General features: G+C 39.6%; 1 pseudogene; it reads right to left on the bottom strand.

The window, feature by feature from the left end:
- Nucleotides 1–550: 550 nt before the first annotated feature.
- On the bottom strand, nt 551–26,062 carry LOC123789839 (steroid transmembrane transporter SLC22A24-like; annotated as a pseudogene).

Below are 26,062 nucleotides of genomic sequence, written 5' to 3' on the forward strand. Positions count from 1 at the left end.
TTACAGTTACCCCAACAAGATCCACTTACTTTAAATACGTTGTCATCTTTGCAAGAAGCGTCTCGTTCTAGGCTCTATGCTAGTTCCTGCATTCTTTCTTGGTTGAGGAATGACCAGGTTTGTACCTATGAGACAATTTCATTCCCTTCCCCATAATTTATCAGACACCCATTGGGCTGATGGGTGATAAAACTATGGGGATGATAATGAGGCATAGAGTCTTAGCAGATTTATGAGAAAACATCAGAAGCCCATGTTTCCTATGAGGGAGAGGAGGAAAGTATGTATCATTCACAATAGGACTAATTTTGGCCTTTTCCAACTAAAAGTACTGGTGCCAGGTGGTCTGTAGGACCTAGAGAGCCTCAAGAGGAGTGTGACACCATTGTGAGCAGGGGTGAAGGTACTACTGAGCTAAGGGGCATGAACACAATTGGAAATAGCCCAGGTCTGAGCCTGCATGAAGGACAGAAGGCTCCAAATTGTCCTTTGCCTTTCTTATCACAAAACTAGAGCACACCTCCTCTCTGGGGGCAGCTAGAGCGTTTACTCACCTCTTTTCTACATCTTGGATGGTGTTAGGAAGAGGCTGATTTCTGGTTTCAGGAGGAAGGAGGATGATAAGACCAGAGAGGATGGGGAGGACTTCATTGATGATCTGGGGCAAGTGGGGAGAATACATGGCTGGGATCATCAACAGGGGAGCCAGGGCTGCCTCAAGCCCATTGAACATTATACTGATTCCTGAAGCTGTAAGCCTCAAGGTGCAGATAATAATAGAAAGAAAATATTGTAAAAATCTGTACATGTAAGTTCTTATTTGCCATTTTCATTTCCTTATGGGGGACAATACAGCAGAGCTGTTAAACACATGGGTTTGGCCCTAAGTTTCACCTCTATTGTTTCCTAAACTGTTCAACAGTATCGTGGAGGTACCTGCTCCAAACCTCAGTTTCACCGTTACTACAATAGGGACACCCATCCCACCAGTACTGTAGAGTGGTTTTTTTTTTTTTAAAGGTTAAATGTGATGGTGACATTAAAGGACTAGGCACCGTGCTTCAACAATTGTTGGCTGTCAGTTGCTGTTTTAATTTTTATTGTAATTCATTCATCTGACACCTAAGCAGTCTCAGTTTTATCCCCACAATAATCGTCAATTAGTTTAGAAAATCCTTTTTTTTTTTTTAAAGATTTTATTTATTTTTTTGACAGACAGAGAGACAGGCAGCCAGAGAGGGAACGCAAGCAGGGTGAGTGGGAGAGGAAGAAGCAGGCTCCCAGTGGAGGAGCCTGATGTGGGGCTCGATCCCAGAATGCCAGAATCACGCCCCGAGCTGAAGGCAGATGCTTAATGACTGAGCCACCCAGGCGCCCCAAGAAAATCCTATTTATTGGCTGATGAATAGGTAAAGATGTGGTATATATAGATATAGATAGATATAGATATAATGGGATATTACTCAGCTGTCAGAAAGAATGAAATTTTGCCATTTGCAGTGATCTGGATGGAGCTAGAGTGTATTATGCTAAGCAAAAGAAGTCAGTCAGAGAAAGACAGTACCACGTGATTTCACTCAAATGTGGAATTTAAGATACAAAACAGATGAACATAGGGGAAAAGAAAAAAAAGAGAAGGAAACAAACCATAGGAGACACTTAAAAACAGAGAACAAACTGAGGGTCGCTGGAGGGGAGGTTGGTGGGGGAGGGGCTGGATGGGGGATGGGCATTAAGGAGGGCATTTGTGATGAGCACTGGGTGTTCTACCTAAGTGATGAATCAGTGAATTCTACTCCTGAAAACAGTATTACACTATATGTTAACTAACGAGAATTTAAATAAAAACTTGAGGAAGAGAAAAAGGAAATTCTGTTTTGAAACCAGACAGATGATCTATTAGTTCATGCACCTGAGCATGGTGGGAATGAGTTCATCTGGTGGAGGGAAGAACTGGCGAGAGCTGCAGAGGTAGCACTCATCCCCAACACTGCTGAAGCGCTGCGCAGGGTCTGCATTTCTGAAGAGAGGGAGACCAGTGAGAGCCAGAACATTTTGGCCAAAGACATCTGTCAATCAACATATAATTGTGGAAAGATCCTATCGGGAGGGTTTACAAGGGTGAAACATACATTAAACAAACTGCAACATGCCAGGGATTATTGAATGGATGATAAGCTGGGAAATGGGCTTAGGCTTCAACAATCAATGAGAAGTTCTAAGTTACTCTCTTTCACATTTGAGTAATGCCAGTGAAGGAGTGGGAAGGGAGCATCAGGAATTATTTATGTATTCTGTCTAGTATTTTCTGTGCACTTTCTGTAGGACACAACACTATAAAGAGATAATAAGTGAGGAATTTATGACCTATGTAGGAATCAAGTGTGTAGGAAAAATTTTTGACTAGGGACAAGTATTGCACCATATGGTGACAAAAGGACTGGACTTTTTTGGGGAGGGTACAGTGTAAAGAGAAATAAGCTCTAGAGTAATAAGTCAGGATTAAAGAAACCAGCATTAGGAATTCTGTTTGGAAATAAATAATGTCATCCTGGGAACCCTTAACACCGAAATTTCAAAAGGCACATTTTTATTCAATAAAAATAATATAAGTAAAACTTAAAAATACTGGAGAGGACTCTCCTATAAGGCAGCAACCTTGCATGAGGAAGAGGAGTGGAGCCCGCCAATCTGGGATCCTGCGAGATCTGTTTCTGCTCTGGGAGATAGGCGAAGCACGGTGACCACTCAAGTTTCCATAATCATTGCATATAGTCATTCTATTAATTTCATAAGATAGATTCTAAGAGAGCCTGGATTAGCCTGCCAATTTGTTCCTTGTTTAGGGGCAGATTAAGAGACACATTAAGATTAGCCTGTTTCCTTTTTTCTATTGCACACTTCTCTGCCTGAAGACAAGTGATTTTTTATTTCATTGAAGTCAAGAAACTTCTTGTATATATAAAAAAAAGCAAAAACAAAACCAAAAGCCGTTGCATTTGTGGTGACTTAGTACCAGACTCAAAAGTGAGTATACAGGGATGAGGGAGTACACAGGTTATGGAGGCCTTAAAAATCAGACAGAGTCCTAGACAGGAAGTAAGAGCATCATGTCCCCACTTTGGAATATAATGGAAAGGCCCAGCCCCTCCATATTGTTATTAAAATGTGATTGGCCAAAAGGAAAGTAGTTAGTTACTGTTCTAAAGAAACTGTTAGGTGTAACTGGAATGGACGTTTAGATTCATCATGGATGTGATGAAGATGACCATGTGTCTGACTCACTCCTTGCTGACATTTGTTCTGTGAGAGCCCAAGTCCTGCTGACAATTTTTTGTCAGATTCAGTTCTGAACACCCTCCTACTGACTTCAGCAAATCCCTTGGCTTTCAGCGGAAAATGCCATTATTTTAGCATCAGGCAAGTAAGATCAATGTAATCCCTGAGGAATGGAGGGAAACCACTTCTCCCCAAACTCCTACCTCTCTCAAAAACCTTGGGGCAAAAAGATGTTGACCAGAATGGAAATTCCCATCAGAGACATGAACACTCTCTGGCTTATTCAATGACCCATATGATTTGTTGTCAAAAGAGCAACATATCTGGGTGTGAGGGTTGAAAACTCCAAAGAGAACCTGGAGCAGGAAAATACTGTTCCCCAGATGCTGTAGATTGAGCATCAGGGTGTGAAAGGGTTGAGCAAGTGCCAATCTGCAGTGAGTAAAAGGAGTAAAGATATGTTTCATAAGATTTAGAGCCTAACAAACATTCCCTAAGATTTCTGAGACAAGTCTTACAATTGATGACAACGTTGGCCCAGGCGATTTACGGTCAGTGTTCAAGAAAGAGGCTCATCCTGTTTCATAGAACTTGAAGATAAAACTGGCAGTTGTTTTACAGCAAGAATGGGTTTGCTCAAGGATAACAGAGGACTGCAATCTGGGACAAGCAATCTATGGCAAAACGGTAAGTTCAACAAATAAAGGAGAGGAATGTTATCTTATGGAGAAAAAGGAGGAAGTGGAGAGAGGTTGTTTAGAACAAAGTCCATTGAAGAGAAGCAAGAGTTCAGGGTGATGATGGTTTCTCATTGGCTGAGTTGAAGAGGTGGTCAGTTTATAGAAGATGCACTGTACATCTTTCCCTGTTGGGGCCTGTAATTGGTGATTCTTTCCTGTTGATATTCTTCCGTTAAGGGGTCTGTAATTGACATCGAGTGGTATAGCTCCCCCTTCCGGCCTCCCCTTCTGAATCAGCATCCTGAATCCACTTTAGTGAGGGTTCCCTTTATTAATTTTCACAGAACTTATATTTTTAATACAATGATCTTACATTAACATAAAATTATTATGGAACATCATGTAAAAATGGACTCTTTATGATTATAGTTTCTACCAAGGCCCCCCAAGAAGGGATCGTAAATATGTACATATTCTAGTGAAGTTATAAAACCACGTAGGCAGAAAAAAGTAATATGAAATCTGAGCTCATCACTCAATTGGATGGTACAGCGTGGTGAAAATGATAGGGCTAGATATTGAAAGTAAGGAAATATGGGGCGCCTGGGTGGCACCGCGGTTAAGCGTCTGCCTTCGGCTCAGGGCGTGATCCCGGCGTTATGGGATCGAGCCCCACATCAGGCTCCTCCGCTATGAGCCTGCTTCTTCCTCTCCCACTCCCCTGCTGTGTTCCCTCTCTCGCTGGCTCTCTCTCTCTCTCTCTCTCTGTCAAATAAATAAATAAAATCTTTAAAAAAAAAAAAAAAGAAAGTAAGGAAATAGTTTCTTTGCAGAGGTTCAGCATCGTGTGAATCTTTTTCTTTTCTTTTTTTTTTTAAAGATTTTATTTATTTATCAGAGAGAGACAGAGAGAGAGCACACTCACAAGCAGGGGGAGCGGCAGGCAGAGGGAGAAGCAGACTCCCTGCTGAGCAGGAAGCCCGAGCAGGACTTGATCCCAGGACCCTGGGATCATGACCTGAGCCAAAGGCAGATGCTTAACCGACTGAGCCACCCAGGTGTCCTGAGTGTGAATCTTTTTTCTTTTGTTCCCCAGTATGGAGTCCTTCTTCACCTTAATCTGAGTGAGTGAAGCTACAAGGATACTGTAGGGGAGAGCTTGATGTGTGTTTCCTGAATTTAAGAGTACAGTGGCATGATACTTCTAAGTAATCTAAGAACTAGAAACAATCGGCAATCAGCTCGAACTGGCATCTCACTGTATTTGCAGCAACATAGGCAAGGATACATGAATTTGCTAATAGATTAGTTTAGGCTCTGGAAGGGAGAGCTGGTCTGGAGTCATATTAATTCTTGTATGGGAAGAGAGGAAGGGAAAGGGAGTTGGAGTGGGCAAAGTGACCAATAATAGGGCAATACATAGCCAAATTTGCAGGGCCTAGAGGGAAGATGTATGCAAGAGCCGAGGAAAATGGATTTCTTACGTGGTAGGAGATGGGGTAAAACACCAAACGGTTCCAATGGAAAGCTCTAGAGAACCTACATGAAAGTACCCCAAGGAAAGGAGTCTGCTTTGATCATCCACCATGTCTAGCTTCTGACACTTACCAATACTCACACCTGTCCTTCCCATCAACTCTTCTTTCCCAAACTCTGAGTATGTGGAATTCAGAATCCTGACCCATAGATTAGAGAGGAGGAGAGGAAGCACAGCACAACTAAATGGAGAAATAATCAACAGTATCTTTACCCCATTGCCTATCAGCCCGTAAGTCTTCCAAGACAGGCCGGAACTAGGAAGATAGTGAAGCTATAACTCTGAACTAAGGTCTCAGGCTTGATTTTTGTTCTTGGCTGAAATATTAGTTACTAAAATGAAGATATTCTTGTGAGTGAAAGGATGGGGGTTTTTATTACTGTATGTGGTTCCTCCAGAGATAGGGAAAGAAACACAGAGCAAGTTTAAGAAGAAGGGTGTGGAAGTATGAGGTGAGGATTATGCTTTTTTTAAAAAATATGACTATCTGTATTTTGATTAATTAATATGAATTATTGTGATAATAGTCACAGACAAAATTTAAGTAAAAAAATAAGTTTTAGAAAAATAATAGACTATGATACAATTTATACATACATTTTTTAAAAATATGAAAGAATACTACATATTACTTGTGCATAAATATCAATGTAGAAAGGAAAGGTATAATCGAAGGTTTGGGAGTGATAAAACCAAAAACTGGTATGCAAGTTTTAGAGGGAACATGCCTCAACATAGTAAAGGTCATGTAAGGAGAAAACCACAGCTGACATTGTACTCAATGGTGGAAACTGAGGGCTTTTCCCCTAAGGTCAGGAACAAGACAAGGATGTCCACTCTCACCACTTTTATTCAGTATGGTACTGGAAGTCCTAGTCACAGCAATTAGACAAAGAAAAGGAATAAAAAGCATCCAAACTGGTAAAGAAGAAGTAAAACTTTCACTATTTGCATATGGCATGATAATACATAGAGAAAGCCCTGAAGACTCCACCAAAAAACTACTAGAACTGATAAATGAATTCAGTAAGGTCACACGATACAAAATTGAGGTACAGAAATCTGTTGCATTTCTATACACTAATAACGAAGAAGCAGAAAGAGAAATTAAGAAAATAATCTTATTTACAATTACACCAAAGGTAATAAAATACCTCAGAATAAACTTAACCAAGGAGGTGAAAGAGCTGTACTCTGAAAACTGTAAAACACTGATGAAAGAAATTGAAGATGACACCAACAAATGGAAAGATATTCCATGCTCATGGATTGGCAGAACAAATGTTGTTCAAAGTCCACACTATAAAATCTTAAAAAAAGAAAAAAAGGGGCATCTGGATGGCTCAGTCAGTTAAGTGTCTTCCTTCTGTTCAAGTCATGATCCCAGAGTCTTGGGTTCGAGCCCCGCTTAGGACTCCCTGCTCAGCAGGGAGTCTGCTTCTCCCTTTGCCCCTCACCCCACTCATGCTCTTTCTCTAAAATAAATAAATAAAATCTTAAAAAAAGTCCACACTACCCAAAGCAATCTATAGATTTAATGCAATCCCTATCAAAATACCATTTATGTGTGCAACTCTTCTAATTTCCTTTAAGCTTTCATCAGCCACCTTGCAGATTCCACCAGCCTCCTGATGAAAGAAGATGACACGAGGGCAGTAAATAATTGCTTATCTTTCACATAACCTTTAACCTAAGGTTCCTTTCCCCTTCCATTTGCTACAGACCAATGCTCAGGCTTTACCCTTGGATAGAAACTCATGTTCTCATTAGGAAAAACAAATTGACAGCTGGGAAATATTGGAGACCTCCTTAGGCGGTATATGGAGCATGACTAGGATTGCAGACTGTGGAGTCAGCTGGATCAGCACCACCAGTTTTCTCTAGATACGATTTATCAAAAAGCACATGACGATGATTTTGAAGTTCTCTCATTTTTATAGGTCCCTTTCAAGGACGTCAGAGGAGTCATAGGAAATGGTTTTCATTATTTCTATCATTTCTTTCTTGAAGGAGGGCCTCCGAATTATGGTAAGTTTCTGCCCTACAAACTTTGAACTTCTGTTTCTACCACGTATGCTGGAAACTTCCTGCACAAGCAAGTTACTTATCCTGTGTCTATCGAGGTGTTGAGAGTTGGGGTTTTCTCTTCTGCCATCTTATTGACATTACCCAACCATGTTACTAATTCTTGTTTAGTTTGAATGCAGCTTTAGTTAGTTTCTGAAAATTCCTGCCCATGTCAGTTTTAGGATTGTATAAAGATATTGAATACCTGTGTCTGTCCTAAAAGTCCTTTATATGAATCTCCTTGAAGATGAAACTCATTTTGCAAGACAATAAGAACAATTATAAATAACAAAAACACAGAATGGATATGGTTAGAATCTGATGAGTTTACAATATAGCTGGCAAGGAAGTCAGGTTATTTCTGTAACACATAATACTTCGATAGCCAGAATATCGAGTGGTGATGACCTTACATTAAAACATTAAAACTTTAGGAATTGCATATTATCTCTAGAAGAGTTACAGCATTTACCCAAATACAACCTAAGGCTTATCATTTGTTTAACAGTGCTTCCAGAGTAACTTAGCATACCAAAGAAAAAGGCCTAATGAGTTAAAGAGACTTCATTTACAATTTAAATCTTGGTAAAATTTGTTAAAACCTTAGAATTATAGCACATGCCTGAATAGGATTACAGATCACTACAAAACTATTTTTATGAAACCAAGGTGACAATAACAGATTTGAAAGGCAAATATGCAGGGTTCTATAGTTGTTAGCAAAACTTAGCTCCTTTAATACTGAGAAGTTAACTAAGTGATCCAAGACCTGTTAATGACAAAACAAATTTTGTTTTTGGACAAAGAAAACTGTTTACATTTTCTTATCCAGAGCTGTTGAACAATTCAAGAAACCTTTGAACTTTTGAACAGAGAGAAAGCAGACACAAATCTTATTAAACCACTGTACTTTAAAAATTCACTTCCCGCTTAGTCAGTCCTGACCACACCTGAAGTTCCTTTCCAAAGAGTTTCCTTCTACAGCTTTCTTTGCATTCAGATTTTATCCCATGCTATCTTTCCAAACAACCATCTTATTTAGGACAATATTACCTTCAACAAAAAATGCATTCCGTATTCTCCTACTTTTCTTTTCTTTTCTTTTTAAAGATTTTATTTATTTCTTCAACAGAGAAAGACAGCCAGCGAGAGAGGGAACACAAGCAGGGGGAGTGGGAGAGGAAGAAGCAGGCTCATAGCGGAAGAGCCTGATGTGGGACTCGATCCCGTAATGCCGGGATCACGCCCTGAGCCGAAGGCAGACGATTAACCACTGTGCCACCCAGGCGCCCCTCTCCTTTTCTATATACAAAGTTGCTTCCCTTATTTTCATGAGCCTTCATTACATTTAGTAGAGTTTTCTTAGAAACCTTAGTCTCCAGTGAAAACTAAGTAGTAACCAACTGTGAACTGTTACACCAAAACGTTTAGATGGCAAATTTATGAATCAATTAAACACAAAACTTGTTTACCAACAGATTTAAATATCCTTAGGTTCTTTGCAATAAGAAGTCAAAAGCACAAACCTACATCCAGTACTCAATGCTTTAGCACTGTATCCCATTTTAAAAAGACCTAGATGTCCAATGAATTCATCCAAGCAAAACTTTAAAGATTCAGGTTACCAAAGACTTCAAAAGCTATTTTAACAACTACCCATGAAAACTTTGAGACAGACAATTATTTTAGTCTTTTTACTAACAACTCGCAACAGAGATAACACAAGTTTGTTTGACCTTTAGTAAACTTCGATAGAATAAGTTTCACGTTTAGTGCTGAGAGCTTGAAAGACATGTCTATCTTAATTAAACCAACAAGCTTAACTTAAATATTGAATTATGTTCCACCTGGATCCTCCCCATTGTCAATTTTTACCTGAGACACTGGTGGGGAAACCTGGAGTGCATGGTGTTAAGTCCAGGGGGTGCTCTTCTTCCTCCTTGATGGTGAGGGAAGGAGCAGCCATGGTGCCTGAGGCACCGAGGATGGTACAGAAGCCAGTTATGAAGGCTGCACCCCAGGTGGTGCAGAAAGAAGGGGGAGGGGGAGACAGAGGAGACAAAGTGCTGCCAGAGGGCAGAGAAAGGGTTTCCGGTTTTAGAGCTCATCAGCTTCAGCTCCAACAGGAGCAGATGCCATGTTTTCCCACCAACAAGGGGGAATAGGCAGTCTATGTCGGGCCAGAGAAGACAGGGAATTTCCCCAAAACAAAGGGAGTTTCGGCAGCTGCTTGGGAATATTCCTTAAAGTCCCCGTCCCGAGGTAGACTAACCACAGATTGCTCCAGTTATAGCCATTAACCCAGGAAATGAGTGAGGGAGATGCCCCCACATCTGTTAGAAGGAACAGCGAGAGAAGAGAGTCAAGAGTCCCCCTTGTCTGGGATGGCCTGTGTTTCCTCCAGCAACCTGGGTTTATTCGGAGGAGGCCTATTTAGATAATTATCATCCAGTATGTCAGGAGAGAGTTTACTAGCTGACCCATTTTGGGCAAACACATTCTGTAAGGGGCCCTTAGGTCAGAGTCCTGGTGTAGAGCAATGAAGGCCTAGGTACGAGAAATGAAGGTAGCCTAGGTCCATTTGCTCTGTTCCTTACAGAAGAGATCTAACCAATAGATCCCACTGAGGCCATGCAGTGTTACAGGAGCTCAGTCCTTTCCTAAATTTTGCAATCCGAATTGTTTCCAATGGGTTAAAAGGCATCCCAAGGGAGAAGAATCCTTGGGAAACAAAGAAGCAGCCTACTGAGGCCATGCTCAGAAAAGTAAAGAAGGTCCATTACCAAATCCCCCCTGACTCCCGGGTGGCGTCCCACGCAGGATATGTCAGAGGTTCCCGTGTGTCAAAAGCAACCGGAGGCGTCCCTCAAACAAGACATCGCTATTGATCACAATCCTGCCTTACTGTGAAGTCATTCCTGCCGTAAAAGGTCCATAGGAGGGATGCTGGCGTCCCTCCCCTACCCCATCGCATCCTAGGCTGCCGATGGGTGCCTGGTGAATGGACTGAAATACCATGCCTTGAAGGTCGCGCTGTGAAGGTCACACCTTATTTTGTCTTGCCTTGAAAATATTTTACTTTGCCTTGAAGAACCAGCTGTTTTTAACTCATGGAGAAAACTAGAAAAATTTAACAAGGGGGAATTACCAATTTTTTTAGCCTAAGTAATTAGTAGAGGACATTGACAGAAAACAGTAAAGAAAGAAATCCATCATGGTCTAAGCGACATTCCAACACAGGTGGTCTTTACAGCCAACTTCCCTAGGAAACAGTCCCCGGTTGGGTTGTAATTCCATCGGGTTCTGGTTTTGGCCGGCTCCAAGTGGAGGTCCCACAGCCAGAAGTGGCTAGACCAGGGATGTGAAAGGTATCACATTAGATCAATCAGGAGGAAACCTCACACGGGAGTCTTAAGATTGGCAGCTGTGCTAGTCACTTAGGTGGCTGTCCCGTGCCCAAGACAGACGACTTTGTATAAGGACAGCAATAAAGAGAGGGCATCAAGTTTCTGGGTCTTATTACCATCCTGGCCAGGGTACTAATTTCCAGCCAAAAGGCAGGCTTTTTCCTCCCCATAGAGTAGCCATGGGCTAGAGGATTATAGCCTAACCTAGTGACATGAAAGTGTTCCAATAAGACCATACTCCTTGAAGAGCCCCAGAAATAAGAGGAAAGGAAGAGTAGAGAAAATACTCACCAAGTTTGCACCGAAGCTCAGAGTCCGGATGTAAAGACTCAAAGCCTCACGTTCGGGCGCCATATGATGAGGTTGTGGGATATAGGTGAGGTTCAGTGGGGTGGAGTCTGGAGCCGATGACCAAGAAAGAATTCTTGAGGCGTCTTTGGTGCAAAATTGGTGGTTTATTAAAGCACGGGGACAGGACCCTTGGGCAGAAAGAGCTGCTGTCCAGGGTTGTGAGGGGTGGCTGATTATATACCATGGGGTTGGGGGAGGTGAGGAAAGAGGGGAGGCTGAGAAAGCACTTTCATATGTTAAAGAAGACTCACAGGCTATTGCAGGCCTTGCTATTGTCAAGCCAAGGCTGTCCCTCCCTCTAATGAGGCACTAACATGAAGACAGTTTGGAGTCTCCCAGAGGAATGATCACAAGTCCTTGTCAATGGGCTTCAGGTTTAAAAGAAATTCCATTTTATTTACATTTCCTTCTTCCTCAGCTTCCCTCAATTTTATGGAGGGGATGGTAATGCTAGGGCTTCAGGAAACTGAATTACGGATCTCTGGAAGTTAGGCTATTGATAAGAAAGCTTCTTCCTTGTAAATCACTAGGACATGTGTAAACTGAGAGAGAATTATGGGTCTTGCAGGACTGTGATCTCTGTCAGTTAACCATTTGTTTTGTCCTTTCCTTAGTTTTAGGGAAGCCAGGAGTGCCAAGGAATGTTGCATACATGGAGGGGGGCGGTTTGCAGGGTGTCAGTTTCTGCTTTGTCCTCAGCTTGCCTTCTGTTCCCTCATCCTTATTATGTCATTTTTGCTGAAATCACCCTCATGCCAATTTTCAGTGCAGCAGAAAACATGCTTTTAATTTAAATAGTTATGGAAAGTAATTTGTCTTCTACATTTATCCAATCTCACTTACAATGACAAAAAGCCCTCAAATCATCTCCACGACAGAATACTTTCCAAAGTTAAAGAAATAGTATAGCATATTTGCTTCATAAATAGGTGAGTATGTTATTTTCTATTAATAAAATGATTTTGAGATAATTCTGTGTCTATTATACCACAATAATGATTGAAATATGCCAGCCTCCTAGGTAGTGTATCATTGTATTCTCTCTCTTTCCCCCCTCAAGTGGCACAGTGGATACTAATCAGGACCATGGCTCAGGACCAGACCAGGGACCAAACAGATCCCAAATGTCAACATTCTCCTCTCTATTCTCAACATTGCATTCCTTATAGGCAATGAATATGGAGATTATCCGTACCTGGAGAGCAAGAAGAAGAAAAACAAGGGTACAGACATTGTCAGTTGCAATGTATGCCAGTCTCCAATGACAAAAGCCAATCCTTCCAAAAGTATCTGTCCAATACTACAGGAACTTAATACTATAACAATTACCAGAGCTTGTGATTGGGACGTTGTCTACTCTGACACTGGAAGAAAGCATAGGTAATAATTTCAGATAAAGGGCAATTTCAAGGTCAGTTAAATGTATGGAGATAGTAAAAGGCTTAAAATATTGACTTACTGAGAGCTAATGCATTTGCAATAATGGTCGTGGTACAGAACCCTGCCAAGAAGCATAGTACACAGTAAACAAGCAAGGTGGAGCAAAGGCTGCACAGGTGTCAGCAATGGCGAGCTGAAGCAAACACCATTTGAACATCTTTCATCCATACCTAAGAAATACTGAACCAGGTAAGATTATTTAGGAACCCCCCAAAATATGTGGAAAACTATAAAAATGGACACATTTTGAAATTTAGAATAAATGTTTAATACGTGAAACATCGCACTTGAGACCTGGAAGAATAATTATATTCATCAACAGCAGAAATCACAGATGTAACATTCTCCATTTGTCAATATGAGACTGTTGTCAAAACTCTCTCATCAGTCTATCACCAGAAGGTCTCTTAATGCTGGTGAAACCATATAAAAGAAGATGAACAAATGAACATAGAGGGAAGAAAAAAGAGAGGCAAATCAAGAAACAGACTCTTCACTATAGAGAACAGACTGATGGTTACTGGAGGGGAGGTGAGCAGGGTGATGGGTTAAATGGGTGATGGGTACTAAAGAGGGCACTTGTTTTGATGAGCACCAGGTATTGTATGTAAGTGATGAATCACTAAATTCTATACCTGAGACTAATATTACACTGTATGTTAACTAACTGGAATTTAAATTAAAATTAGGAAGAAGATGAAATATGGGAAGTTGTCACAAATGTTTATTGTAGAATGCATGCATTTAGGAGAGTGGATTTGTGTGTTGTGTTTAGAGCATTGATAAGTGCAATAAAGAGTTCTGTACTTGGTCTGCTGTGTAGAATACCTTGGCCCACATCTGCTTCAGCTCCAGCCATTTTGCCAGGGTAGCCCCAGTGCTGAGTGCCTGGGGTCAACCTGACCCACACCTGCTCCAGCTCCAGTTAGCCAGCCAAAGCCACCAGTCTCATGTAGTCTACAGGTGATTTTCCTATACAAGGACACTCTTTCAAGAGTGGTAGAAGTAACTGTGTTGCCTAATTCATAGACACAAATACAGAAAGTCAACCAAAATGAGGAGACAGAAGAATATGCTGCAAGGAAAGAACGAGACAAAACTTTAGAAAAATAACTAAATGAAATGGAGATAAGCAATCTGCTTGATAAAGAATTCATGGCAGTGGTGGTAAAGATGCTCACCAGACTTAAGAGAAAAGTGAATACCCTTAGTGAGAACTTCAACAAAGAGGTAGGAAATACAAAAGATAACTAACCACAGTTGAAGAATGAAATAATTGAAGTGAAAAAGACACCAGGGAGATTCAATGGCAGATTAGAGGATGCAGTAGAATGGATCAGCAATCTGGAAGACAGGGTAATGGAAAGCACTCAAGCTAACAGCTAAAATAAAAATAAACTTAAAAAGTGATGAGAGGTTAAAGAACCTCTGGGACAATATCAAATGTACTATCATTTGCATTATATTAGGGAATCTCAGAAGGGGAAAAGAGAAAAAAAGGGTGAGAAAACCGATTTGAAGAAATAATAGCTGAAGATTCCCCTAATCTAGGGAAGGAAACAGACATCCAGGTGCAGGAGGCACAGAGAGCCCCAAACAAGATGACCTCAAGGAGGTCCACACCAAGACACATAATAATTAAAATGTCACAAATTAAAGGTAAAGAAAGAATCTTAAAAGCAGCAAGAGAAAAGCATCTTGTTATATACAAGGAAAACCCCATAAGGCTATCAACTGATTTTTCAGCAGAAACTTTGCAGACCAGAGGAAAGTGGTATAATATACTCAACGTCCTGAAAGAAAACAACCCACAACCAAGAATACTCTACCTGCCAAGGTTATCATTCAGAATTGAAGGAGAGATAGAGTTTAACAATCAAATAAAAGTTAAAGGAGTTCATCACTACTAAACTGGTCTTACAAGAAATGTTAAATGTCTTTCTTTAAGTGGAAAAGGCCATGACTAGAAGGAAGAAAATTATAAAAGGAAAAAATTTCATAGATAAAAGCAAACATAGTAAAGTAGTAGATTGATCACGTATACAGCTAGTATGAAGGTTAAAACACAAAGGTAGTGAAATCAATTATATCTAAAAAATTAGTTAAGGGATTCACAATATAAAAAGATATAGAATATGCCATCATATACATAAAATGTGGAAGGGAAGAGTAAAAGTGTAATACTTTTAGAATATGTTTGAACTTAAGGGATCATCCACTTAATATATCCTGGTATCTTTAGGATGTTATATATGAAATTCATGGTAACCATGGGTACACAAAAAATAAGGAGAAAGGAATCCAAGCATAACATGAAAGATAGTCATCAATCACAAGGGAAGAGAGCAAGAGAACAGAGAAAAACTGCAAAAATATACAGAAAACAATTAACAAAGGTGGGGGGGGAATTACAAGCCAATATGCCTGATGAACATAGATGCAAAAATTCTTAACAAAATATTAGTAAACCTAATTCAACAATGTATTAAAAGGATTATTCACCACAATCAAGTGGGATTTATTCCAGGGATGCAAGGATGTTTTAATATTCACAAATCAATCAAATACACTGCATTAACAAACTTAAGGATAAAAACCACATGATCATCTCCATACATGCAAAAACATTTGACAAAATTCAATATCCTTTCATGATAAAGACTCCCAACAAAGTGGGTTGAGAGGGAACATACCTCAACATAATAAAGACCATATATGACAAAAGAATAGCTAATGTCATACTCAATGGTGGGAAAGAGCTGAAAGCTTTTCCTTCAAGGTCAGGAATAAGCCAAGTATGTCCACTGTCACCACTTTTTTAAAAAAATTGAGTATAGTTGACATACAACATTATATTAGTTTCAGGTGTATAACATAGAGACTCAACAACTCTATATGTTATGCTATGCTCACCACAAGTGTAGCTACCATCTGTCACCACACAATGTTATTATAATACTATTGACTATATTCTCCACACTATTCAACATAGTACCAGAATTCCCAGCCATAACAATCAGGCATGAAAAAGAAATAAAAGCATCCAAATTGGTAAGAAAGAAGTAAAACTGTCACTATTTGCGGATGACATGATACTGTATATAGAAAATCCTAAAGATTCCATAAAAAAACTATTAGAACTAATAAATGAATTTGATAAAGTTGCCAGATACAAAATTAATACACAGTGGTCTGTTGAAATTTTTATACATGAGGGGTGCCTGGGTGGCTCAGTCGGTTAAGTGTCTACTTTCTGCTCAGGTCATGATCCCAGGGTCCTGGGATTGAGCCCTGAGTCAGGCTCCCTGCTCAGTGGAGAGTCTGTTTCTCCCTCTCTGTCTGCCCCTCCCCCACTTGTTCTCTCTTTCTCTTGAATAAATCAATAAAATATTTTTTAAAAAGAAATTTTTGTACATGAATAATGGAGTAACAGAAAGAGATATTAAGAAAACAATCCCATTCATACATTTATAATTGTATCAAAAAGAATAAAATGCCTAGGAATAAATTTAACAAAGGTATTGAAAGATTCATACTCTGAAAACTATGCCACTGATGAAAGAAATTGAAGACAACAGAAACAAATGGAAAGCTATACCATGCTCATGGAAGAATTTACATTGTTTTTGTGTTGTTTTGTTTTGCTTTTAAGAATTTACATTGTTAAAATATCTGTACTACCCAAAGCAATCTACAGATTTAACGCCATCCCTATCAAAACACCAACAACATTTTTCACAGAACTAGAACAAATAATTCTAAAATTTGTATGGAACCACAAAAGACCCCAAATAGCCCAAGCAATCGTGAAAAAGAACAAAGCTGGAAGTATCACAATCCCAGATTTCAAGATGTACTACCAAGATTTAGTAATAAAAAAAGTATGGTACTGGAACAAAAATTGATACACAAATCAATGGAACAGAATAGAAAGCCCAGGAACACAGCTTATATGGTCAGCTGATCTATGACAAAAAAGGCAAGAATATACAATTGTAATGAGAAAATCTCTTCAATAAATGATGTTGGAATAACTGGACAGCTACATGCCAAAGAATGAAACTGCATCACTTTCTAACACCATTCATGAAAATAAACTCAAAATGAATTAAAGACCTAAATGTAAGACCTGACACCATAAAACTCCTCAAAGAAAACATAGGCAGTTTTGTTTCTTAAATTCCACATATGAGTGAAATCATATGGTGTTTGTCTTTCTCTGACTGAATATTTTGCTTAGCATAATACACTGTAGTTCCATCCATGTTGTTGCAAATGGCAAGATTTTATTCTTTTTGATGGTTGAGTAATATTGCATCATATATAATACCACATCTAAGAAACAAAACTGATGAACATAGGGGAAGGGAAGGAAAAATAAAATAAAACAAAAACAGAGAGGGAGGCAAAACCATAAGAGACTCCTAACTATCGGGAGCAAACTGAGGGTTGCTGGAGGAGAGGTGGGTGGGGGGATGAGGGAATTGGGTGATGGGCATTAAGGAGGGCACTTGATGTAATGGGCACTGCGTGTGAGGTTTTTTGTTTTTTGTTTCTTGGTTTTTGTTTTGTTTTGTTTTTGTTTTTGTTTTAGTTGTAAAAGCACTTGAATCTGGTTCTCTCTCAGCAATGTGTGTTATATGCAATTGATGAATCACTAAATTCTACCCCTGAAACCAATAATACACTATATGTTAACTAACTTGAATTTAAATAAAACAATAAAAAAAAGAAAACATACATAGAAATCTCTTGGACTTTGGTCTTAGCAATATTTTTCTGGATCTGTCCCTTCAGGCAAGGGAAACAAAGGCAAAAATAAACTATTGAGACTACATCAAACTAAAAACCTCTTTTACAGTGAAGGAAACCATCAACAAAATGGAAAGAGAACCTACTAAATGGGAGAAGATATTTGCAAATAAGAATTAATATCCAGGGGCACCTGAGTGGCTCAGTCAGTTAAGCACCTGCCTTCAGTTCAGGTCATGAACCCAGGGTGCTGGGATGGAGCTCCACACCGGGCTTCCTGCTTGGTGGGGAGTCTGCTTCTCTGTCTGTCCCTCACCCCTGCTCATGCTCTCTCTCAAATAAATAAATAAAATCTTAAAAAAAGGAATTAATATCCAAAATATATAAAGAACCCATAGGGGCGCCTGGGTGGCACAGTCATTAAGCGTCTGCCTTCGGCCCAAGGCGTGATCCCAGCGTTCTGGGATCGAGCCCCACATCAGGCTCCTCCACTATGAGCCTGCTTCTTCCTCTCCCACTCCCCCTGCTTGTGTTCCCTCTCTTGCTGGCTGTCTCTATCTCTGTCAAATAAATAAAATCTTAAAAAAAAAAAAAAGAACCCATAAAACTCAACACCAAAAAAACCCCATAAACAATACACTTAAAAATGAGCCTAGTACCCGAAAAGGCATTTTTCCAAAGAAGACATACAGATGGCCAAGAGACATATTAAAAGATGCTCAACATCAGTAATTATCAGGGAAGTGGAAATCAAACCGCAATGAGATATCTCCTCACACTTGTCAGAATGGCTAGTACCAAAGAGACAAGAAATAACAAATGTTGGTGAAGATATGGAGAAAAGGGAACCCTCATGCACTGTTGGTGGGAATGTGAATTGGTGCTGCCACTATGGAAAACACTATTGAGTTATTTTTAACTTACAAAATTAAACTATATTGTACACCTGAAACTAGTATAACACTGTATGTTAACTGAAAGTAAAATAAAAACTTAAAAAAACACAAAAAATTAAAAATGGAATTACCATATGATTCAGTAATTTCACTTCTGGGTATTTACCCAAAGAAAATGCAGACACTAATTTGAAAAGATACATACACTCCTATGTTTATAGCAGCGTTATTTACATTAGCCAAGATATGGAAGCAGCCCACATGCCCAATGATGGATGAATGGATAAAGAAGATGAGGTATATAAATATAATGCAAGGTCTCATTCTTTTTTTATGGCTAATATTCCATTCCATTATACCATGGAATATTAGCCATAAAAATGGAATATTAGCCATAAAAAAGAGTGAGACTTTGGCATTTATGACAACTTGGATGGACCTAGATGGTACAATGCTAAATTAAATAAGTCAGACAGAAAAAGACAAATACCATATGATTTCACTTATCTAAATACAATTTCACTAGTCTGAAAACAAAACAATTAAAAAAAATAAAAAAGAGAAATAGAAATCAGAAATACAGAGAATAAACTGGTAGTTGCCAGAGGAGGGGAAACTGAGGGATAGGTGAAAAAGGTGAAGGGGATTAAGAGTTACAAACTCCCAGTTTAAGATATACAAGCCATGAGGATGAAAAATACAGCATAGGGAATCTAGTCAATAATATTGTAATAATTTTATATGGTGACAGGTGGTAACTACATTTATTTATTTAATTTTTTAATTAGTTTCAGAGGTAGAATTTAGTGATTCATCAGTTGCATATAACACCTAGTGCTCGTTATATCAAGTGCCCTGCTTAATGCCCATCACCCAATTATCCCTTCCCCCACCCGGTAACTACATTTAATGTGTTGAGCATTCCATAATGTATAGAATTGTCAAGTCACTATATTGTACCCTTGAATCTAATAATATTGTATGTCAACTATACTTCAATTAAAAAAAAAAGACCTAAGAAAAAGAGATTTGTACTTGAGTCTGTATTATCAAGGTAAAGACTAAACTTATTTGAAAGGAATGGGGGATTACAATAAATCCAGGTTGCAGATTGATTGCATAAGAGCCACTCAGCTATGTCTGGGTTTAAAGACCTTGAGAAATAAGTTTCAGATCAAACAGAAGATAGCCCCCAAACCATTTCTTTCAGTGCAGGATGTGATAAAAAGTACACAGTGGAGACAGAGAATAAGGAACAAAAAAGGGAAGATAAACAAAAAGAAGAAAATTCTGAATGTCAGGGAGGGGCAAGAAAGGGGTTCATTCTGGAGTCAGCTTGGACAAAATTACATGAGCTGATACAAAATTCCTGACAGTATTATCCTATGGACAATTCTTAGTTTTGGATATCTGCTCTGAAACATTTGTTGCTTTGGTAGTGTATTTAAGTCATTATAAGTCTTGTAAATGTGTTACTGTTTGAATATTTTTACAATATGTATTTTATTATTGCATTTGCATCAGAGAACTTGTGATAGAACTGTTTTTGTATTTTTATATTTTTATTTTTTAATTTTTAAAAAAATATTTATTTAATTATTTATTTATTTGAGAGAGAGAGAGAGAGTGTGCACAGGGTGGGGGAGGGGTAGAGGGAGGGAGAGTCTCAAGCAGATTCCACGTTGAGGGTGGGGTCTGACATGAGGCTAGATCCCACGACCCCAAGATCAGGACCCCAGCCCAAACCAAGAGTCTGACGCTTAACCAACTGTGCCACTCAGACGTCTCTAAAGCCATCTTTTTAAAAAGAGCTATGATTGAAGACATGATGGCAAGGCAATCATTGGAAAACTGAGAAATAGAAATACAGTAACTATAATAAGAGTCTATAGATCCTAAATAAATTCTTATGGTACTAGTTGCCAGAGGATCAGAGAGAGGGATAACTAGGTGTGTGCATTTTTAGAGAGATACTGATGGTGGATATATAACATTATACATTTGTTCCTAAGACTGTACAACATGAAGACTGTGCCTATTAGCCCATGAACTTATTCAATAAGGTATCAATATTGGTCTATCAATTGTAGCAAATGGACCATGTTAATGCAAGACATTAACAATATGGGCAAGTATGAGTGAGGGGGAAATGAGAACTCTGTACTTTCTACTTAATATTTCTGTGACCTAGAATTGCTCTAAAAATTAAAGCCTATTAGTAAAAAAATTCTCATGGTAAAGGGACGTATATCAAGATTAGAGATAGGGATGCTGTTAGGGATGTTGTAGCAATCAGGGAGTCTATTACTGGGAAAGAGAATAGGGAAAAAAGATTGGGGCTCACCACAGAGAGCTGTGGAGTAGCAGGAAGCAACAGACTGGGTATACAAATGAGAATGTACACAGATCTCAAAAACTTATTGGTGGATAATAAAAAGTAAGAAAGAGATTGGATAAATAACATATACCTTTTATGTAAATTAAAATACCTAAACCCAATGATATCACACATTTATAATAACATATACAAATAAGGAGGTTAACTAACTAGTAAGCACATGAGAATGGTCTCTCTGGTGAAGGATGGGAATGGAGACAAATGGAAAAACACATGTACAGACATGCATATAAGAAAGAGGCCTTGCCCAAACTAATGAGGGTACTACATCATAAATGAGGAGAATTACTAACTGAACTTTTTTAAAAAAAGATTTTATTTATTTATTTGACAGAGAGACAGCCAGTGAGAGAGGGAACACAAGCAGGGGGAATGGGAGAGGAAGAAGCAGGCTCCCAGTAGAGCAGGGAGCCCGATGTGGGGCTCAATCCCAGGACCCTGGGATTAGGCCCTGAGCCGAAGGCAGACGCTTAAAGACTGAGCCACCCAGGTGCACCTTAACTGAACTTTTTAAAAAAGATTTTTTAATATATTTGAGGTGGGGAAGGGCAGAAGGAGAGGAAGAGAATCCTCAAGCAGACTCCTTGCTGAGCACAGAGTCTGACACAGGGCTCAGTCCCAGGACCCTGAGATCAAGACCTGAGCCAAAACCAAGAATGGGATGCTTAACTGACTGAGCCACCCAGGCACACCTTAATGAACTTTTTGGATTCATTAAAAATACAGTTGATGGACAATGCTGCTATGAACATTTGGGTCCATATGGCCCTTCTTTTTACTAGATACATCTGTATCGTTGGGGTAAATACCCAGTAGTGCAATTGCTGGGTCATAGGGTAGTTCTATTTTTAATTTTTAAAGGAACTTCCACACTGTTTTCCAAAGTGGCTGTACCAACTTGTATTCCCACCAACAGTGTAAGAGGGTTCCTCTTACTCCACATCCTCTCCAAAAAAACATTTGTTTTTTTCTTGCCTTGTCAATGTTTGCCATTCTAGCTGGTGTAAGGTGGTATCTCAATGTGGTTTTGATTATGGACTCTGGAAAACAAACTGAGGGTTTTAGGGGTGGTGGTGGGGGGCATGGGCTAGCTCGGTGAAGGGCACGTATTGCATGGAGCACTGGGTGTTATACGCAAACAATGAATCATGGAACACTACATCAAAAACTAATGATGTACTGTATGGTGACTAACATATCATAATAATAATTTAAAAAATACAGTTGGCTGAGAGTTCTGCTAGAGTTCTGCCATCCCTTTCGTTCTTCCAGGGCATACAGGAAGACATCATTTTCCCAGATTGATTGTAGTTACTATGGAGCCCTATAACTGGGCCAATTAATGTGGCAAAAAGAGGTATACCAATTCCAGGCCTGGGCATTAAAGGTCTCTCACAGATGTCCTACAATGGTTGCAGCTGGTTCCCTGAGCCACTGCCTGGAAGGTGAATTCTCAAGAGGGTCACCCTACCATATCCGACTGAAACATCAGCGGGCATCCTTTTATTATGGTAACCGATTGAGATTTGGGGTAGCAAACTACCATGACTAATATGGCAGAGCTATGATGAACATGCTTTTGGATGAAGGGAAGTAGAGAAACTTCAGATGCATTTTTGATTGGAGGAGGAGGAAGAAGAGGAAGCAAGGAGAACATTGAGGATGAAAAAGGTGAGTTGGTCTTGATATGATTTAATGATGAGACCTTCAGCCAAGGGAAAAGGGAATGCTAGTAAAAAGAATGAAGGCACAGATGGATACCTGAAACATCATGAATGACTTTGGGTAGATTTAAAATCTGACAGAAAGAGGTCAAGCCTGGAAAACTTGAGTCACCAGGTAAGGGAATGACATCCCCAGTTATGGTGATGTAAAATAGTGATCACATGGTGAATTATTGCTTTGCGTGCAGTTGAATTTACTTGGTATCTAGCTGCATTTCTTTTCTGAGTTACCTCTCCCATCCTCATAATTATACAAGTATTTATATGTTAATAACATCCAAGTTAATATCCAGCCTTGACCTCTTCTGTGACCTTAATATCCATAAATATACCTATCTGCCTGAATCTCCATATGTATGTCTGTTAGGGAACTCCAACTCAGGAAGTCAAAACAGACATCCTGATTATCTTTCCCAATTGCTTCTACCCTAGTCTTCTTCCATCTTGTATAATGGCATGAGAACTTACTCATTTGTTCGGGCCAGAAGCTTATATCACCTTGGATGCATCTATTTCTCTCACTGGAAAACCCCCAATAGTAAAAAATAATCTAAACCACTAACAAGTCTTATTGCTTCTTCCTCTAAAACATTTCCCCAATCTGGCTACATCTTACCATCTTCACAGACACCTCTTAAATGTGCTCCCCTATCATTTGTTTTCTGGACTAGTTCAGTAGTCTCCAAGATGGTCCTAAATAAGGAGTCATGGAAGAGATTTTTGAGGATGTAATATTTGAGTTTGAGAAATTAGAAGGTATAGGATGAGCAATGTACAGGGAAGAGAGTATTTGGGGCAGAAGGAATAGCAAGTGTAGAAGCTATGAGGTGGAAACCAGCTTGTTCTGATGATTAGCAGGGAATTGGAGAAGGTGGCAGGAGATGAGGCAAGAAAGGGATGCAGGGGCCAGATCTCATGCCTGGCAAGACTTAGTAAGAAACTTGGATTTTATTCTAAGTATATTGGAATATCATTGGAGTGTCACCTGGGTTCTGGGGTAAGAATGGCAGAAAAAAGTTCAAGCTTGAGAATTCAGATAAACCTGGTAAATGGATGACATGTGTAACATTAACAACAGTCAGATACTTGCGGGTGGTGCCTTTTAAAGGAGTGGGCTATCCATTCTCAAAAGTTTTGTAAGAGAACTTAGGTGGTTATTCATCAGAAGTACAGAGCTACTTTCATCTGATAGGGGGATGAACGCAATAACTTTAAGGTTCCTTTAATATCTTCTAAAATATCCTTTACTATTTAAGATCTGGTAAGATTATGTTATAAATCTGAGCCATAGGTATTGAAATCAAAATCCCTGGGGAAAGTGATATAGACTGGCCTGGAGGCTAGACTCTGATCCAAACATCTACATAGGTAATATTTAACTCAGATCAACTCAGAGGCCACATTTTTTAGCTACCAGATGGCATTGGGTGGAAACATGTCCAGGGGTGTATAAAGTCCTCTTAGTGCCCTCATGGGTGACAGTAATGGTTGATTGCCTCCTTCAGAAGGAACTGTGCCAAGACTCAGGAAGTCTCAAACTTCTCTTTCCCCCAAGCCATGAAATCCTAGGTTCTTAATATTATTTACTTTATATGGTTACAAGTATTGTCTATTAAAGCCATTTCACAAAGATCAGCACTGAAGTGACAAGTGCAATATCTTCCCATACCATCTGTGCCACATTGCTATACAACCCCAGGGTGTGTAATGATGAGTACTCATTGTACATGGGTGCCTGCATTTCAGATATGTGGTGATGACCAGCCTGGAAGTGTCCACAACCATTTATCTTACTGGGCTAGGTAGTTCAGAACAACACCAAGGCCAGTGATGATGATGATGATGATGATGATGATGATAATGTTTCACAAATTTGCACTTCCAAACATGTAGGTACTTTCTGCCTCAAAACCCCATCCTCTCCCTGGATTGAATTAAGTCTAGTCATAAACCTTGTATCCTGGCATCAGCTTTGAAAATCCCTCCCTGAAACTTCTTTGAATCTGATTTAGATGTTTTGTTTTCTGTCCTTCATGCAATACAATGAACACATTTATCACACCACACCGTAATTTATCAACCACTCTTATCAGGTTGTGGCTCCCTGGAGTCAGAGACAGAGGTTAGCATACAGCACAAGGCAGAACCTAGTTAGAGCTCAGTAAAGGTTTCTAAAGTAAAGGAGTGAATACAACAGCTGATAAGAAAGTAAGTTAGGTAACTCTGACCTGTCTGAAAAATGGCCATATATCAGACTTCCCAGCAGTGCCCCAGCCATAAGTAGGAATTGAGTCACTGATTTTAGTGACTGAGGTTCACATACCAGGTCCCACTGGAAGAGAAAAAAAAGCAGCACAGCAGTTATAGAAGAGTTTAAACCCTTTAGGGGACCCTGACTCCAAACTCATGTGATCCTCAATTGTGGTCCTGCCTTCCTCTTCAACCACTCTCCCCGGGTGTCTCCCAGCTAAAATACTGAGCTTAATTTAGCACTTTAAATGAGGCTGACTCACTCTCTCGTGCTTGTATCCTCCAAATGATCTGCATCCGTGTGCCCGTATATCTTTATTCATTTTCCTCTTAGACCACTAATTCTCTTTGCTGCATTAACTCCCGTACATCTCCAGGTGCTATCTCATAATTTTTTCAAGAAACCCACCCTCATCCTACAGGTAATACAGCGTGCCCGCCTTTGACTTCACTTAGCAGTCTGTATTCACCTACTACAGTAATTCTTATCTTTGGCCATACATCTAATCACTTGAAAAGCTTCCAAAATACTGATGCCTGGATCCTTTGCCCAGAAGGTCTGATTTATTTTAGTCTGGAAACTGGTTTTCAATGAGTATTCAGAACCACTGACCTGGCATAGCATTACTTTTTAAATTATAGGTCTCTCTCACTAGCTTGAATGAGGTCATCATTCAAACTAATCTTTAGTGTGCTTGTTAACTTTGATACCAATACTCTTGACTGTCATAGTATAGATAAGCAATTACTATGAAGGAATGAAGAAAAGGCTCACTTCAACGTCCAGTATGGGGATTAAATGTATAAAGCAAGTCTATCTTTTGTGTTAACTCTAAACACTTTGATCATGTAAGTGGAAAATTTAAATGGGACCTCTTACCTCAATCATGATGGTGGAGGGGAAGGAGCTTTGGTCATACACCCAGCTGTCCACACAGGGTTCTGTGTCTGGCTCACTTGTGTTGGGGAAGGTCCCATTTGGGTGAAGGAGCTGCCACTGGGGATGGAGGAAGAGACGACATTTCTCTGGCCCAGGTTCGAATCCAGTGGGATTGGAGATTCTCAGGAGGGCATCTTGGTGGAGGATCCCAGTGCCGTTAGCAGAGACAGTGTCATTGTCGAGGACGTGGACCCAGCAATAGTGACCGGGACAGCTGCAGTGACATTCTCCAATAGAATATGAGTGTACACTATGAGGCAGGAGATATAAAGGAAAACCATCTGAAGGATCTGGAATCTCCCCCCAGGCCTCCAACTTGATCCAAGAGGTCGAAAGGCCAT

Source organism: Ursus americanus, chromosome 24 (assembly GCF_024610735.1).
Source record: "Ursus americanus isolate L20-20 chromosome 24, mUrsAme1.1.p, whole genome shotgun sequence".
NCBI classification, from domain to species: Eukaryota; Metazoa; Chordata; class Mammalia; order Carnivora; family Ursidae; genus Ursus; species Ursus americanus.